Source organism: Canis lupus, chromosome 1 (genome assembly GCF_003254725.2).
Source record: "Canis lupus dingo isolate Sandy chromosome 1, ASM325472v2, whole genome shotgun sequence".
NCBI classification, from domain to species: Eukaryota; Metazoa; Chordata; class Mammalia; order Carnivora; family Canidae; genus Canis; species Canis lupus.
Window position 1 is genome coordinate 61,322,747 of NC_064243.1, and position 18,232 is coordinate 61,340,978.

The 18,232-nt window shown below is 38.9% G+C and overlaps 2 long non-coding RNA genes across 5 annotated transcripts in view; one reads left to right on the forward strand and one right to left on the reverse strand.

Moving 5' to 3' along the window:
- Window positions 1-9,547: 9,547 nt before the first annotated feature.
- LOC125755888 (uncharacterized) overlaps window positions 9,548-18,232 on the forward strand; it is a 53,883-nt gene continuing 45,198 nt past the window's right edge. For 2 of the 4 annotated variants that reach the window (XR_007413339.1, XR_007413336.1), the window contains exon 1: window positions 9,559-9,885. This is a non-coding gene — a long non-coding RNA (uncharacterized LOC125755888). Of the gene's footprint in view, window positions 9,886-14,522; window positions 14,622-18,232 lie in introns of all 4 variants that reach the window. The other 2 variants (XR_007413338.1, XR_007413337.1) reach the window with 2 other exon arrangements.
- LOC112644505 (uncharacterized) overlaps window positions 16,319-18,232 on the reverse strand; it is a 210,650-nt gene continuing 208,736 nt past the window's right edge. The window contains exon 6 of the long non-coding RNA XR_003126437.3: window positions 16,319-16,606. This is a non-coding gene — a long non-coding RNA (uncharacterized LOC112644505). The remainder of the gene's footprint in view (window positions 16,607-18,232) is intronic.

The window sequence follows — 18,232 nt, forward strand, 5'->3', positions numbered from 1 at the left end:
TTTTCTTCTTTCACTTGGAGAGTTTGGAGATTGAAGACCAGGTACACGATGAAGGACCCAACCACATTGTACTCACAATAGAAATACATATTTTTTTTCTCAAACATTTGTGGATTTCTTCACCCTTGAAAACCAAAAAGGGCAATCCTGAAGGCCCATTGAGAGTTGGCTCTTGAATACCAGGCATTTTCTTTATTCCTTCTGCATCCACTTGAGTGTGAGGATCTGGCCCTGCCTTTGTCCCAGCCAAGGAGCTGAATGCAGGCTCTGAGGCTCCCAGCGATGCCCTGCAATTGTGTGAAAGGACTGCCTTCTTTCCATTCCTTCCCTCGCAGTGGCACTTCCAGCTTAAGTAACTCTTAGCACAAACTGGACTTTGTACAATCCCATCAGGCAAGCTCTTTTGACGCTTACTTCAAAATAAAAAGCTGTTTCTCTTCTTTTTATCTTATGCAGTGTTGCTGTTGGGAAGGAATGCAGAGAGACTTTTCTGTTCCCTGAGTAATCATAGCAGGCACTTTTCTTATACAGAATAGTAGATAATTAAGAACATGATTTTGCTTTTTTATACAACTAGATACACCATAAAAATCTTAGCTGCGTGGAACTTTTTCATGAGAAAGAAATATCCTTTTTACTGTGATAGCCTCAGGGGTGAAAGAAGTTATACTGTGACAGCTTATACAAAAAGCACTACAGTTGAGAAAATTCAATCAAAAACAATAGGCTTCATTGAAGAGTTCTACTGTCCTGGGTTTTTTTTTTTCTCCCACATTGACAGTGACAAGATTTTTGTAAATTTTACTTAGTTCTTTGCACCCTTTGAATAGAAAATCGTCCATTTGCAAGGCAGATACATTTCTTTAAAGATTGTCAACCACTGGCATGAAAGAGATCTTTTTAATCACACCTATTGAAATTAATTGGACAGTATTGTGTATCACGACTTGTTTGCCATAATACTGGCTTTGTTCTTAATTGAAGTGCTATTTGGTGAGTCTCTCTAATGAAGGGCTACGTGTTTTTGTTGTTATTGTGGTTGTTCATTCCAAAAGTCACAAAAAATTTAGCCCAGATGGATGAATGAATAAGCATTTGAAGAAAAAGAGGAACTTTCCCAATTTCACTAATTTATAAGCTAGTACTTGTATAGGAAAATAGTGAGAAAAATTTTTTTTAAAGACAGAAAAGACAATAATGCACTTAGTACCCTTGGCTTAAATTTTGGTAATCATTTGGCTTTTAGAAATGTATCCTATAGGGATACATACAGTTCCTTCTCCAGTGGAACTCAATAGAATGAGAAGCATGCACAGACTAGAGACTTAGCATGACCTGTTTCAAACTTCAGGATGCAGATATGAATATAATATAGTGACCTCCACCCCGCCCTCAAACAATCACTTATTCCTCTATACTTCTTTTTAAAAAACAATAATAATATCTCTCCTTAAGAACAACCCCTCCACCCCCGCCAACACAGTTATCCATGAACCCTAGGAACTCAGTCCAAAGCGGGTGAGGGTTTGTCCTGATTCCAATACCAAGGAGAAAAAGGACTGTGCCTGATTATTCCTTCTGCTATTGCTTCCCCTCACCCTCCCAGGCCTAATTAATTAAGGACTCAGTGCACACAGCCTGATGGACCGGGCTTGTGAACTCTTGCTGAGTATTCTTGCATATATATACGATACTCAGGTCATAGAGATTTCCCTGTATTATGTGCCAAGGCACATCACCATGTTCCTGAAAGCATGCAAATGAGGGAAAGAGTGTTCCAGGTATATAGAAGCACGTATGGAAAGACCTAAAAACAGGAGATGTATGGCTGTTTAGAAAGAGAAAAATACTGTAAAACTATGTAAGTTTTTTAATAGCAAGTAACTCTGGACTACAAGATTATGAGTTATTTTGTTTTTCTTAATACTGTTTTTAACCTTCATAGTTTTCTGCAATGAAACCACATTACCTTATTATTTGAAAATATTTAGATACTCACAAGAATGTAAAATCAGCGACATTTGGAAAAAGTTGTATGTTGGAGTAATATTATTTTAAAAAATGATATGTCACAGTATTCAAGCTGATTAATAGAATAGAAGGGAGAAAATAAATTCTGGCAGGGGGAGGGAGGTGGTGGTACCTAAAACAGTGGTTTAAAAATCCAGGTTTCGGGTTTGGTCTGAGTGCTGGCAGATGCTGTGGGGAGGGTGATGGAGATATAAGAAATAATTTAGGGCTAAATTCAAGATGGGAGGTTTTCCAGTCTGTTTACCCTATTGCATAGGGACTATCCATACCAGATACTTGAGAATTATTCTCAGTCCTTCACTTTCCTTCTTCTTCCAAGATTTTCTGTCTTTGGTTTTCTGCAATTTGAACATGATGTGCCCAAGTATATATGTATGTATGTGTGCATGTATATATACATATATAGTATTCATCCTGCTTGGTGTTCTCTGAGCTTCTTGGATTTATGTTGTCTATCATTCGTTTTGGAAATTTCTCATTATTATTATTTTCATTCTTATTATTTCTATTCCTTTACTTCTCTTGTTGTATTCTGGTTATATATATATATATATATATATTGGATATATATATATATATATTGTATCATTTGAAATTGTCACACTGCTCTTTGATGTTCTCTTATGGGTTTTTTTTTTATTCCTTTTTGTTTTGCATTTCAGTTTGAGAAGTTTCTATTGACTTATCTTTAAGCTCATTTAAACCATTCTTTCTTCAACCATATCCAGGTATATCAATGGGTCCATAAAAGGCATTCTTCATTTCTGTTACAATGTTTCTGATTTTCATAAGTTCCTTTTGATTTCTTTCTCAGAGTTTCCATTTCTCTTCCTATATTATTAAGCTGTTCTTTTTTTTTTTTTTTTTTTTTAATTTTTATTTATTTATGATAGTCACAGAGAGAGAGAGAGAGAGAGGCAGAGACACAGGCAGAGGGAGAAGCAGGCTCCATGCACCGGGAGCCTGACGTGGGATTCGATCCCGGGTCTCCAGGATCGCGCCCTGGGCCAAAGGCAGGCGCTAAACCACTGCGCCACCCAGGGATCCCTATTAAGCTGTTCTTATGTGCCCTTTACTTTTTCTATTAGAGTTTTTTCACATATTAACTATAGTTATTTTAAATTCCCAGTCTGTTAATTCCTAAGTTTATCCCATACCTGGGTCTGATGCTGATGCTTGCTTTGTTTTTTCAGACTATTTTTTTCTTTTCTTTTCCTTTCCTTTCCATCTTTTCTTTTCTTTTCACATGACTTATAATTTTTTTGACATCTATAACGTATTGGATAGCAAGAGTTGAAGTAAATAGTCTCTTAGCTTGAGGTTTTTATCTGCTAGCAGTTGGGTTGGGCTGTATTTAATATTTGTGGTAGCTGTAGAAGCCAGAGGCTTTAAATTCTTTTAGAGTCCGTGATTTTTGTCTCATTGACTTTTGGCTTTTCTAAGAACTCCACAGATAGAATCTGTATCATGCAGCTCTTTAACCCATAATCCACTCCTACTACACTGGAGCCTTGTAGTGTGATGGTGAGATGCAGAGAGGGAAAGAATTTTTCAATCTAATGAATATATCTTAGTCTTTGAGTAGGCTGAGTTTCTGGGCTATGACCTTCAGAAATTTTCACCTTCTTCCTCTCATTATATTATATAGGAAAGCTAGAAAAGGCAGGGTTGGGGGAAATGTCCTTTGGATGGTTGGATATGGTTCTGGTAAAGTCTTTTCCTCTGGAAGTAGGACTTTGTTATAGAGAACACTGTGGAGCTCTGCACCTGTTTCAAACGGCCCCTGCCAGAGCCATAGGGGGATTTTATTAGCTTTTCACGAAAAGAAACTGGTGGAATTTCTGGAAGTAGAACCCATGAAAGTGTGGGTGGTCCCCCTAAGACTGTGCCCCTAAAGAGTTTCTCTCTCTCATGCTAGCCCACACTCCATTTCCAGCATTTTTTAAAATTATCATGTAAGCGTTCCTAGCAGTTTATGGTTCCAGAGGCTTCCACCCCAGGAAAATGTATCTTAGCTGTGATTTTCTGGATTTTTCTATCTTGCCAGCCTTGGGAATGGAAGTTTGCTTTTCAACTTCAGTTCTGTGATGGGTCCAAGAAAATTCATTGGTTTTCAGTTTGTTCAGTTTTTTCTTGTTATAAGGACAGATGGAATATATTCCAAATTCTAAACACATTGGAGCTGAAAGCAGAGATCTTCTCCCTTTCTTTATCCTTTACAATCAATAAATAAAAGATTCCTGGTTTTATCTTCTATCTCTTAGATCTGTCCTTCCTTTATATCCCCACTGCTATTGCTGTCCTTCAGGCTTCTTTGTCTTCAACCTATATTATTTCAGAAACTTTGTAAATGGTCCATGTGCTCTTAAATCCTCTCAGATTATGGTGAACATACATTCCAGTTTTCCTTTTTTTAAGTATTCAACTAAGTCTCAATTTTAATAAGATCCTCTACATACACATTTGCTACTAAAAATTGAAATAGCACATCAAAAAATTACAATTCAATTTCTGAAAACCAGAAAAATCTACCCTATGCACACCCTCCCCTAATTATACTCTAACCAAACCACCCCAAGTTTTCTGTGTATTCCTTCTGCACAAGTTACTTGGCTTCCAATTTTTTGATGTTAGGCTTTATCTTAATGACTTTAGGCTTCTCAAACACCTAGGCAAAACTCAAAACCTAGTAGTGCTTCCTTAGGTCAAACTGAAAAGTGGACATATACTGACGTCATTCAAATGCAAACTACAGGAACTGAAGTCATTCAAATGCAAACTACAAGATTCCTCACAAACTACTAATATCAAACTAAAATAGATACAAGACAGTTTATATCATAGATTATCAAAATATTACAATTTGTCCTAACATAGAACAGCTTTCCTGAGCTGCTGTATAATGATCCTAGAATTACTAATAAGAGGAAATAGTACAAGTTTATGTTTACATTTACTCTGTGTCCAGTTCCAGTTATGCCTATTTTCTAAGTGGGAATGATCGTAGTGCTCCTTTTTCAGTATGCCAGTTGGCCAGTAATTAGATGGTCACCCTACCTTGAATCAGTCTTGCCTTGCATCCATCTCTGTCATCAAATGATCTTTTTAAGATTTGATTATGATTATGTCCCTCTCCTGTAAAACTCTTTTTCCCCCCTCAATCAATAAGGTAACATCTCAGTGCCTTATTATATAAGGGCATCCAAAGTCCTCTGTGAGTTGACTCCCTCCATTTTGAGCTAGTTTTTAATCATGTTTTTCTCAATCCCTTAAATTTGAAGATCTAACAATGTAGAGCTACTTGGTATTTCTTGAACAAGCATGTTATTTTCAACATTACTACCTTTGCTATGAAACCATCTAAGACCCTTCCTCCTCATTGCCAGCCCTTCTCACCTGTTCCTCCAAATTCAGTTCTTATAAATCATCATTAATTAATTATCAATTATTCAAAGCTACATATTATTTTAACCATTGTTTTGCAGGATTTGTCATACATATACAAACACTATTACAAACACTAGATTATGAGCTCTTCAGGAGCAGAAAATAGGTCCATATCATATGAATTCTCAGTGTCTAATGTAATAGGTACTCAGTAATGTAGGTGGTACTCAACGGTTACTCTATTGAGTTGGCTTAGGAGACATGAGAGCAATAAGAATACCTTGTTAGGGTACAATCAAGTTAATTTCATGAATTTATGCAGAGTTAGGGTCTCTTACACCTATGATTTCTCTCAGGAGAAATTACAAGGCTGACTTTCTATAAATTTAAGACTTCAAATGATTAGCGATGGAAAGATTAGGGCAATTTGATGATTTAGAAGAAACCACAAAGATAAATGGGAATAATAGTAATAAAAATTACCCTTTACCTTTTGTCCCAGTTGCAATTATAATTCTGGAATTCCTTGGAGTTTCATGCTGGCTTCTGGTGTACACCTCTTTTTCTCTTCCTATTCTTAGCCCACTTTTGTAGTCTTTGCCCTCACTCTCCACATATAACCACTTCCTGGCCATCCCCTTGGGCCTAGAGTTGTACACACTAGCAGTATGGTAGGCACTTTTGGAGTATGGCCAGAGGAAGTGGTCTCTGCAGGGAACATGAAGTTCTGTTTTCCTTGGGACCTGAGTGCGCTCTGAGAGGGAAGGCACAAGTATATCACTTGGCCCCAGAGATATCTCAACCCACTGAAAGGACAGATGAAAGAAAGTTCAATGGGTTCCTCTAATATTTAGTGCGTAAGTTGGGGCTCCTTTGCTAATGTCTAAGTGTGTCAGTGAAGTGAACATTACATAGAAAATGGTACAGGATAGCACTGTGTTATCATTAAATAAGCACATTTTAAAAAAATATATGTATTTATTTATTTGAGAGAGAGAGTGTGTGTGCGAGCATAGGGTGGGGAGAGGCAGAGGGAAAAGGAGAAAGAGTCTTAAGCAGACTCTGCACTGAATGTGGAGGCCAATGTGGGGCTCTATCTAATGACCCTGAGATCACGACCTGAGCTGACACCAAGAGTTGGACACTTAACCTCTGCACCACCTAGGCACCCTTATAAGCAGATTTTTAATAAAACTAGAGCTGAGAAAATGTTTTGAGAAAGTATAAAGTCTGCACTTAGTAGAATGGAGTCCCATAGGACAGAATGGAAAGACAGACAAATCTATGCATGAAAGCAAATGTAAATTAGGGATGAATATTAGCTCATTATCTAATTTCCTCCATCTCTGCCTTTCTTGGCTCTCAATAACTGGGCGTATTGGTTTTCTTACCTTAGGAACAAACTCATTCTCCTTTCTTAAATAAGTTTTTTCCTTGTTGCCCACAATAGGCTTTGGACTAAGAAATTTCTAGACTCAAGTCCTTCTCCTTCATTAGTGATTTCTGTAGTCCTCAGTAATTTGGGTGGCAAGATCTCATTTCTCATAAACCTGAGAAGATTAAGATGGATTACCAGATTAGTTTGAAGAGAATGAGGGAGTTGGTGGTTAGAAATGCCAAAACAGGAAATATCCAAGTACAAATAGATAGATTCAGAATTTCCCATGAAATCTTTGGGCTATGGTATATAAAGCCTGCTTTTGTCAAGAATCTCTCAGTTCTAGAGACTTTACTGACTCAATATATTGTAAGTCTGGAGAAACTTATTTCAGCCACACCTGGTTTCTCAAATAATGTATCAGTCATCTGTTTTCTTCTACCTATCACAGGCAGAGTTTTCCAGAAACAGACACTGAGATGCAGCTTTAAAGTGGGAGCTGTTTATTAGGGATCAAAACCTGTGAAAGGAAAGGGAGAGGGAGAAGAAAAACTATGAGGCAGGCCCTATAAAACCGCAGCCAACCTAATGAGGAGCTCTGTATTAAATAATGACAATGGCATCTTTCCCAAGGTCAGTCAAAATGGCCAGGCTTGATACCTGACCTTGTTCAATCATTAATGTGGGCTTACCCAGGATGGGCATGACTTCAGGTGAGTCATCTTTTCGTAGCTAAGGCAGACTCTGAAGAAGCTGACAGCTGGAAGCCATCTGCTGACCACACTCCTTGCAGCTAGGCAATCAGTGGCAAAAGAGACTTAAGAAAGACCTAAGTGGCACATCACCATGTCTACTTCACCATTGTTGACTCTGCTTTCTTTCCTGTGTGTTGGGTCCCTTCTGAAGCATTTCTAAAATTAGGGCAAAAATATTCACCCAACACATCAGACTTATGTTTCACCAGTTTGGCAACTTTATTTTATTTATTTATATTTTTTAAAGTAGGATTCACACCCAGCATGGAGCCCAATGCGGGACTTGAATTCATGACCCTGAGATCATGACCTGAGTTGAAAGCAAGAGTTGGATGCTTAACCAACTGAGCCACCCAGGTGTCCCAAATTTGGCAATTTAAAAGAAAGAATCTCTTATAAAAGTTCCAGTTAATGTCCTGATATTGAATGTTATCAGTTTGGCTTGGGGTCATGAGCTCACTTCTACAGCCAGGGTGCAAAAGTAGCCCCACCTAAAGTACATGGATTGAGAGCAAGAGTGGAGAGGTTCCCCAAAGATACATCATGGTACTGTTACCAAATAAAGGGTGTAAGGGAGTGGGGAATAGAAGTCTCCTACCCTGCTGTAAGCACTGTTCTCATGCATTATGAAACCGTTTCTAGAATGGTCTGGAGGTCCCCAAGGAATTGTGTAACTGGACTTAATGTAGTAGAGGAACTCAAAGTATGCTGTCAACATTCAGAGATTCTCATTATTTTGAAGATATGAACTTGACTTCACCATAAAGAAGCAAATCCAGAATGTTATAGTGCACAGATTATTTAAAATCCTCCTCTCCTTTTCTAGCAATTCTACTAATTTCCTGATGCACCGTTTTATTTGTGACAGAGCGGAGAATAACTGTGGTACTCCGCAACATACTGAATGGGAAAGTAGCATAAGAACACGGTAACAAAGAGCCTTTTCATGCTGCAAGGGAGAGTATTCCCGTTGGCACAGAGAACCTTCACCGCTGGGACTGCTAAACTGCAAATCTGTGAAAAGAAAGATTTCTATGCTCAGAAAAACTGGATATATTTAAAATAGTGTCATTTTAGTGTGCATGCGTGCCTGTGTGTGTAGACACACAATTTGCTTATGTATGTAAGTATGTATTTCTTTATTTTAAGATTCTATTTATTTATTTGACAGAGAGAGAGAGCGAGAGAGAGAGAGAGAGAGAGGGCACAAGCAGGGGGAGCAGCAGAGGGAGAGGGAGAAGCAGGCTCCCCGTTGAGCAGGGGGCCCATTGCGGGGCTCCATCTGGATCCTGACCTGAGCCGAAGCCAGATGTTTAACCTGCTGTGCTACCCAGGCCCCTCTGGCTTATGTATTTATATATATGTATGAATCTTTTATTTAAAATCTCTTTCGCTGGGCTTACAAAATTTGCTCTTCTTCGGAGTGCTGAGTCTATCTGTCTGAAATATAATAAACCAGGGTTTATGGGTTTATCCTCAGGGAGCACTCATCAATCAGCCGTACTACTCACTAAATATTGGAAACTTTTTCTACCATTTGGTAAATGGTCTAATGGTAAGCGTGATAAGCACTATAATTAATTAATGAATTCTAGCATGTGTGGTTTTTCCTCAGAAACCATACACCACTATGATTGCTACATATTTTGTTTGTTTGTGTGGGCACTGGAGCATAGCATGGGGAGACCTGCTGAGGCAATTCTGTTATTTGTTTCAGGTTTTTCAGGAATTTCTTTCAGGTTCAAATGTCCTTGGCTGGAAGGAGACCCACACAGACACATTTGGGAGAAATCTGATAATGGCTGAAGAGTTTGGGACAAACCTGAGGCACACGTGGGGCTTAATGTTCAGGTTGTGAGTGTTCGTTCAGGTACGATTGGGAAACTTTGCATTAGTGGAAAACTTTACCCTGGGAAGTACTGACCATCCCTGAACAATGTGAGAAAGTTTATGAGGAGAAGATCTTCCTGGGATCCCTTTTTAAAGACCCAAAGAATGTGTCAGCGAGAGGTGGCAGTGAGGGCCTCCTCCCCACTGTGTGTGGCCAGTTCTCCCAAAGAAGAAACCTCCTCTTACCCCGCACCCCTCTCACTCCACCCAGTTGCTCCTGCAGCTCTTTTAAGCACGGTTACTTGCTCAGCCTGGCAGCAGTTGCCATTCGCTGCTATTTTCCTCTGTTTCCCTTCCTGCTTTTGTCCTGCTTGTTAACTGCGCTTCAACCAGGTGTCTCCCCACCAGCACCCTTTGTTTCCTGACTGGACTTTGAAAGGAGGCCACCCTCTTGCCCTTCTTCGGTGGAACAAAACAGACAAAATATGCAGATTCTTAACTCAAGTAAGTAGAATTAACCAGTAACTAACCCCCTCATCCCTTCTTCCGGCATCCCCCTCATTTTAATAGGATTTATTATTATTGAGATCTGGTAAGGCCAACAGATTAAGATACAGTTGCCATTGAAAAGACAGTCTATTATATGCAGATTCCAAGGGAGGGAATACAGGTCATGCCATTGGGAGCCACACAGGGAAGCACCAGGGTTAGGAGGCAGAGGGAAGGAGGAGAACTATGGGTAAAAGCCTTTCTCATGGTTTCCACAAGAAGGAACAGGCAAGGCAAGGAAAGCAGGATTGGCTACTTTGAATAATTTCGGTGGACTTTGGAGCATAGGAGCTGTCCTTAGCTCTCTCACGTCTGGCCCTGTGGTGAGTAGGCTGGTGTGTACAGTTGCCCAGAGTGAGAGCCTGACGAGGGAGATGATAGTGGGTGTAGCCTCTGAATTGGTTGGTTTGTATTTGAAAAGCACGCCTCTGGGAGGAGGACTCCTCTTGAGGGGTAGGGGAGCACAGAAAGCCAAGACAAGGGAACTCAGCCCCATTATCATGTTGTCTGGGACGAGGGGTGTCTGGCATGTGAACTTAGGGCAGTTGTTAAACCATCAAGTTTGCAGAAGCTACAAACGTGATTAATACACCCTTCTCTTTTCACCTCATCCTCTTCCACTCTCACTTCAGCTTGCATACTTAGGTCAAGGGGGTCATGACAAAGGGCCAGTGCCTTTTGCTATCAGATGGTGGCTGGAGAGAGAGAGATAGAGTTGAAATTGGTTGGGGAAACCAGAAGAATCTCCACAGGTGCCTCATCACATCCCCAGCCACCTAATGACCTTCACTTTAGTGAAGAATTCTTCGGAATAATTTTTTTTTTTCGGAATAATTTAATATGTAAAATCTCAGCTAAGAAAGAAGCATCATTTAACTAATGATAGATCTATCAATCAAAGATTACATTAAAGATTTTATTAGCATTAGAATGACTTGATGTATGATTTTTATTCTAATTTGAATACTTCGTAAGCAAGATATATAAGGTTTAGAAAATAGAGAATAAAATTAATATATTTTATATTCTTGTCAATATTACCAATACAGTATTGATTTACATATTAAAACTAAACTCTTTGTTTAGTTTTTTTCTTTATTTTATATTATAAATATATTCATATATCAGGTATCACAAATTTTATCTACATTTAAATGACTATATACCTATTACACATGGAATTCTTGTCACCTTCAACTTTCTAAATCATGATTCTCTTTCAAAGCCTATTTAAAGAAGACCTACACATGGCCAATACGCACATGAGAAAATGCTCCGCATCACTTGCCATCAGGGAAATACAAATCAAAACCACAATGAGATACCAACTTTACACCAATGAGAATGGCAAAAATTAACAAGACAGGAAACAACAAATGTTAGAGGATGTGGAGAAAGGGGAACCCTCTTGCACTGTTGGTGGGAATGCAAACTGGTGCAGCCACCCTGGAAAACAGTGTGGAGATCCCTCAAGAGGTTAAAAACAGAGCTACCCTACGACCTAGCAATTGTACTATTGGGTATTTACCCCAAAGATACTGATGTAGTGAAACGCCAAGACACCTGCACCCCAATGTTCACAGCAGCAATGTCCACAATAGTCAAACTGTGGAAGGAGCTGAGATGTCCTTTGACAGATGAATGGATATTCATATAATGGAATATTACTCAGCCATCGGAAAGGACAAATCCCCACAATTTGCTTTGATGTGGTTGGAACTGGAGGGTATTATGCTGAGTGAAATAAGTCAGTCGAAGAAGGACAATCATCATATGGTTTCACTCATACCTGGAATATAAGAAATAGTGAAAGGGACTATAGGGGAAAGGAGGGGAACTGAGTGGGAAAAATTAGAGAGGAAGACAAACCATGAGAGACTCCTAACTCTGGAAAACAAACAAGGGGTTGCAGAAGGGGAAGTGGCTGGGGGGATGGTGTAACTGGGTGACAGGCATTAAGAGGGCACTTGATGGGATGAGCACTGGATGTTATACTATATGTTGGCAAATTAAACTTTAAAAAATGTGAAAAACAAAAAACCACCTTTTGCACCAAAGACATCTCAAGAGGGACACCTGGGTGGCTCAGTGGTTGAGCTTCTGCCTTCAACTCAGGGTGTGATCCCAGAGTCCTGAGATCGAGTCTTGCATCGGGCTCCATGTGGGGAGCCTGCTTCTCCCTCTGCCAATGTCTCTGCCTCTCTCTCTGTGTCTCTCATGAACAAATAAAAAATCTTTTTAAAAAGAGCCTATTTGAAGTACCATCTCCTTCTTACAGATTTGATCAGAATCATGTATATCTTCTGCTGGTCATTGCTTTTTCTCTATTGTTGCCTTCCCAAGTTTTAATGGTGACAAGATTGTGAGTCATTGTCTCCCTCTCAGTCCCTAAAACAACTGTACTCTTCTAGGGTTGAGTACATATCATAATCCCCAGAAAGAGTCTCCTGTGAAGTATATATTCCTAATACAGTCCCTCACTCAACTGTACACACAAAAATATATCTGTCTAGGAGATATTTAAACATAAAGCAGTATTTTTAAAAGTGTATCAAAATCACGTGGGGGCAATACTGACTTAAAGCAGAAAAAACTAGGGACTCCCCGTCCCTATGTTTCCTTCCAAACTGGGGAAGTTAGTATTAAGCAACATCCCTCAGAGACTGACCTTGGTCGGTCATAGGGCTCTAGCATTGATCACATTTACACATATAACCTGGATCATGGAAGCCACTGGACTTCCACAATGTTCTCCAGGTCAACATTGTTCCTGAATATTCCTGAAAGCAAAGGTCCCATGGCTGGGTTTTTATCTTACGGTTCATCATCCTTCTCCCTTTCCATGCCCCACTCCCCCACATTCTGTATGCTTAGTCACTGGACATCCATCTTGACCTACGTTTCAATTTCTGCAGTGGTATTTAGACCCACTAAAGAGTCTTAGCAAGTATGGAAGTTCAGTGTTGGTACATAATGGATTTCCTAGATGGTAACGACAAACCTGTCTCTACCGCCAAATGTTTCCTTCTGCTGTTATGGGCTGAGTATGCCTCCCACCAACCTGCAATTCAGCACTGATGCATGAGTTTACGCTTAATTCCTGGCCGTTCTGTGAAATTAAATCTTGCTTTGAGTAGTTGGCCATGTCTAAATAATGAATGATTTTATGTCTAGATTATGTAGCTGGGATATATTAGGCATCCCATCTACGTTTGCTCTCCCCTCGCATACTTGATGCTAAGCACATTGGCTCCTTTTGTAGCTATTCAGATTGAGGGCATTACTCTTCCCATTATATTTGGAAGAACTATACCTCCTTCCATCTACAACTCATTTCCCCTCAAAGCTGTGAATTCTCCCTGTTTCTTGCTTCTCAGAACTCTCACATGTGATTGTTTGATAAATGTCTACCCTCTACACTCAACTGTAATTTCTAGAGGTCGGTGATCTTGTCCTATTTATCATTCCCATGGCATCCCTAACGCCTGGCAGAGTGCCTGGCACACAGTAAGTGCTCAATAAATATCTGTGGAATAAATGAATAAAACTACTAAGGCCCTTGAAAGTATGGGACTGTGTAATGTAAACTGCATCTTAGAATCGACTATTATGTTACTCAGACTGTGCAATATGTTTAAATGATGAATGAAGATGTTCTTGGAGAAATCTATAACTTAGTGTTAGGCAAGAATCCATGGGTTTCAGGAGATTTATGTTTAATTTCAGAGAAAAGCATTGTGCATGAAGGTTTACACCTACATATAAGAGGACATAGCCCTAAATAAAAGTTAAGACCAGCTCTCACTATAGAGAGTATTCCCAAGCTCATTTTGATAGTCAATACTCATTTTTTAAATACAGAGTCTGTTTAATAACTTCCTCCTTTTAATACTGGCAGCAAAACAGAACCAGATTGACCAACGGACTTAACACAGTTTCTAACCATTGCACAGGCCAACAGAAAGCTCATTCTGGGTGCATTTTTGGGTTAGTCCACATCTCCCTCATTTATTGTGGAATGCAACTGGTATTTCCTGCTTCCACAAAGAAACTGAAACCCCAATTGATACATCAAGGACTCAAAAGGACAGAGTTGTTTTCTCTCCCTTCATCCGTAAAACAAGGAACCCTCCCCTCTCCCCACCAAAAAATCCCAAGCAAGACCAGTGGGACTAACAGCCTCAGCCCCAATTCTGTTTGTTTTATAACAGTTTGTTCTATAACGTACTGTCCAGTGGAAATTTAATGCCAGCCATAAATGTGAGCCACATAAGTAATTTTAAATTTTCTAGTAGTCACATTAAAAAAGAAAAAGAGTAAAGCATGAAAATACTTTTAGTTGTGTATTTTATTTAACTTAAAATACCAAAACCATACATTTCAATATATAATTAAGGTGAAAATTATTAACGAGGTAGTTTATATTCCTTTTTGGTACTAAGTCCTTGCAATCTGATGTGCACTTTACACTTAGTATATGTCTCAGCTCAGACCAGCCACCTTTTAAGAGCTTAAAGCCTCATGCGGTTGATGGTTATACATTGGGCAGTATAGTTTCTAGAATGTGTTTTGTGCTACTGTTTCTCTTGCAGTGAGAAAATAAGGTCCCCATTCATCTTCACTGCAGCCACTGGCGCTCTTGTGAGAAAAGACAACCTGCTGCAACCTCTGAGAAGTTCTGAGTAGACTCAGTAAGATCCGTCCAAATGTTTCAGTTGTCCCTGGGCCCCTCTTTTCCTTTTGGTGTTAAGCACGGTGGAGGGTGATCAAGCCAAAGCTGCCCCTCAGTGCCACGGCCCATTTTAGATGCACTCTTATCTGTCTTTTCTGTTTTTCCTACTCTGGATAACTCAGAAGATCAAGTACAATATTTCGAGGCCAAGCGCCTCTAGATGTTAATACCTCGCATGATATTTTAAATGAGGGTTTTAAGGCAGATGTGGGCCAGTGCATTTGGGGAGAATCAGTGAACCAACCTATCCTGTCAGGAGAATTGCATGTTTTCTTACATTGTAAGATCTCGAATCATGAAGATTACACGGTGAATTCTGATCATTTCCAGCTCATCTTTATCAGGGTGGCGGACGATAAACCTGAACATAAGATGACTTTCTTGATTTTCAAACTGCGTTCCTTACATCTTATTCTTCTGCAGAGCTTGCTGGGGGGTGGGGGGTGAGCAAGGCAAGGCGTGAGCATGGATCAAGGGTGGCAGGCAGCACAGCTCCAGGCTCTGTCTCTGTCTTCAGCCACAGCAGCTCTGTTTGTTTTTCTTTTAATGCTTCTGGGCAAGATCGAGTATGGCTAAGTGGTTTCTGTGCCAAATTTTTAGAAAACCACCCACCTAAGGGAATTGTCTCTGTTTTGATTCAGTCTGAATCTTTTTCTGTGCTCCCCATATTGCATTTTTATCCTGCCGTCTGTGCTGGGATGTCCACTTTTTCCTCGGGGCCTTTATTACTAAGCACTTAGTCTTTTCTTGTGCGATTGCTCAAAGAAAAGCCTTTAAGTACCACATCTTTTAAGCTCACTTTTATTATTTTTATTGTTTTCTGTTGCTTAAAGTAATTCATGCTTATTGTGGGAAAATGAAAAAGAAAACTAGATAGAATAAAGGAGAAAATAAAAATCCATAATTGCATCAACAGAGATAAATGGTGTTAACATTTTGATATATTTCCTTCTGAATTCTAATGCATTTATTTTAAAACTAAATTGGAATCATATTTTATACTATTTTATTGCTTTCCTCAATTACCCTCATATTGTAATCTATTTTATTAAAGCATAATTATTCTTAGCTTTTTAGTTCTTAATCCTGTGTACGTCTCATAATTTACTTAACCATTCCTCTATTGTCGGAAATGTTGACCACTCCTGTTTTTCCTTTATTAAAAAAGATGCTTCAACTATCATTCCTGTACAAAAATGGTGCGTCAGTGCACATTGCCACACACAATATTTAACCACTTCTCTAAATTTATTTTCTAGGAATGGAATTGCTAAGTAAATGAATTTTCTAATACCTGTCCTCTATATTGCCCAAACACTGCCCTCTAGTACCAAAATACAGCCCCAGTATATGTGAGTGATGACCTAACCTTACCCTTCCTGACTTTGAGTTCAAATGCTTCAAGAGTCTTTCAATTTTACTGTTTTTTTTTTAATATAATTTTGTTTTTATTTGTTTTTATTTATTTTCACTGATAGCTTGTCCAAGATATTTGTATTTCACTGTCTGGAGAGATAGATTTTCTTAGGTATTTTTTTCTTCTTAGGTATTCATAATTTTAATAATTAATTATTTTAAAAAGAATCTTTTATATATTAAGGCTATCAAACCTTGGTCCATTATACTTATTATAAATACAAATGCCCATTGCCTTTACCTTTTAATTTTGTTAATATTTTTTCTTTGACAGCATAGGTTTGGTCATAAGCACTCCTTGATCTCTACTTACTCTGTCACTGTAAGCAGATTCACCCACACGTATGGCTGCAATTACTACCTATTACATTGATGACTCACAGACTTACCTTTCCAGCCCAGGGAACCCAAGGAAGAGAGGGACTATCTTGAAAATTATCATGTGTTGGCATGCTTTTTATCTAATAGTGGACAGTGAATTGATGAGAAGGAGGCCCATAGTTTTAAAAAACACCATGTCAGCTTGACCTAAAAGAAAAACAGAACAAAGTTAAGAGAGGCCTTTGGAACTTCTGAACATGTACATTCCTATACATATATGCATCCTACTAGTTCTGTTTCTCTGGAGAACCCTGACTAATATAGGAGGTATATAGCTTGTGTCTTTACTTCATAGAAGTTTAATTGAGAGGAACTCTGTTCTTGGAGTTGTACCTAAGGAAGTATACTTGAGGAGACTCCTCTACATCTGGATCTGATTTAGAGGATTTAGGTTTTGAGACTAAACCTGATGCCATCATGCAAAAATACTTGTCAAGTGTTTTGGAAGGTTGTAAATGTATTTTGTACGTGGGAAGAATATAAATAATATGGAGCCATACATTATTTGGCATTCTTTCCATGGTGAGGTAGATCTATGTTTCTTCCCCTTGAATTTGGATGGACTTGGGATTTGCTTATAACCAATGGCAGAAGGGTGATGAAGTTTCCATCTTGTTTACTAGAAGGTTCTCTTTGGAGCTCTGTGTCGTGTCATCTTGTAAGAAGTCTGACTGCACTGAAGCTACCATGCTGTGAGAAAGCTTAGCCAACTGATAAGAACAATACACAAGCACTCTGGCCAATGGCTTCTGCTGAGCTCCTAGCTGATCACATAACTATTAGATACATTGAGTGAAGAAATCTCTAGAAGATTACAGCCTTCAGCTATAGAGTCCATTCCAGCTTCAAAGTCTTCCCGCTTGTCGTAGACCAATAACCAGCCATCTTTTTTGTGGCTCATGTGAATTACTAATCCACATGCACAAAATTACTAAATCTATGCACAAAAGAAAATATTTTTCACATTCCTTAAACTTTAGGGTTGTTTCATAGAAATAGTAAATAGACCCTTCATGCTCAACATGTCTAAAGCCAAACACATGATCTCAGTTTCTCAACTATCAAAAGACTTTGTCAACTGCACTATTTATATTTCTCTTGCTTTCTTAAATTTTTTTCCATCTTCACAGCAACAACCTACATTCATACTGCTATACTTTCCTGCCTACAGTAGTGTTTTCCTAACTAATCTTCCATTTTTCCCACTGAAGTCACATCATTCTTTTCAATATAAAACCTGATTGTATTTCCCACCTCACATTCTTCATCCCACCTCTCACATAACTCTGCTTTCCTATTACTTATAAGGTAAAATAAATATTTTTAACTTGTCTTATAATGCCTTGTACGACTACCACCTGCTTCTCCAGCTTCATCTGCTTGCATACTCTGACCCTTGATCACTACACTCCAAATACCCTCATCTTTCCTAACTCCCATGGTTGGATTTGTAAAAATATCTTTGATTAATGTATTAATTTTTTCTATTTTTCAATTAGATTACTGCTTCAATATTCTTAGTACTCAAATGTATCGTGTCCACCTGCTCCTTCTTTTCCTTCACCAAAAAAGCTGTTTGTTTTCATAGAAAAGCCAGGATAGGGAAGCTGCCCAGTACAGAACATGGTGGTGCTTAGATTCCTGCCTTTAAGGGAAGCTGGCTATGGTCCAGCAGTTAAGGGCCTTCATCTAGGGATAAATGCTCACCAAGCCAGGCTCTGGCCATTGTGAGGCAAGTGGAAAAGAGAGAAAGATCAGTGGAAGGAAGATGGA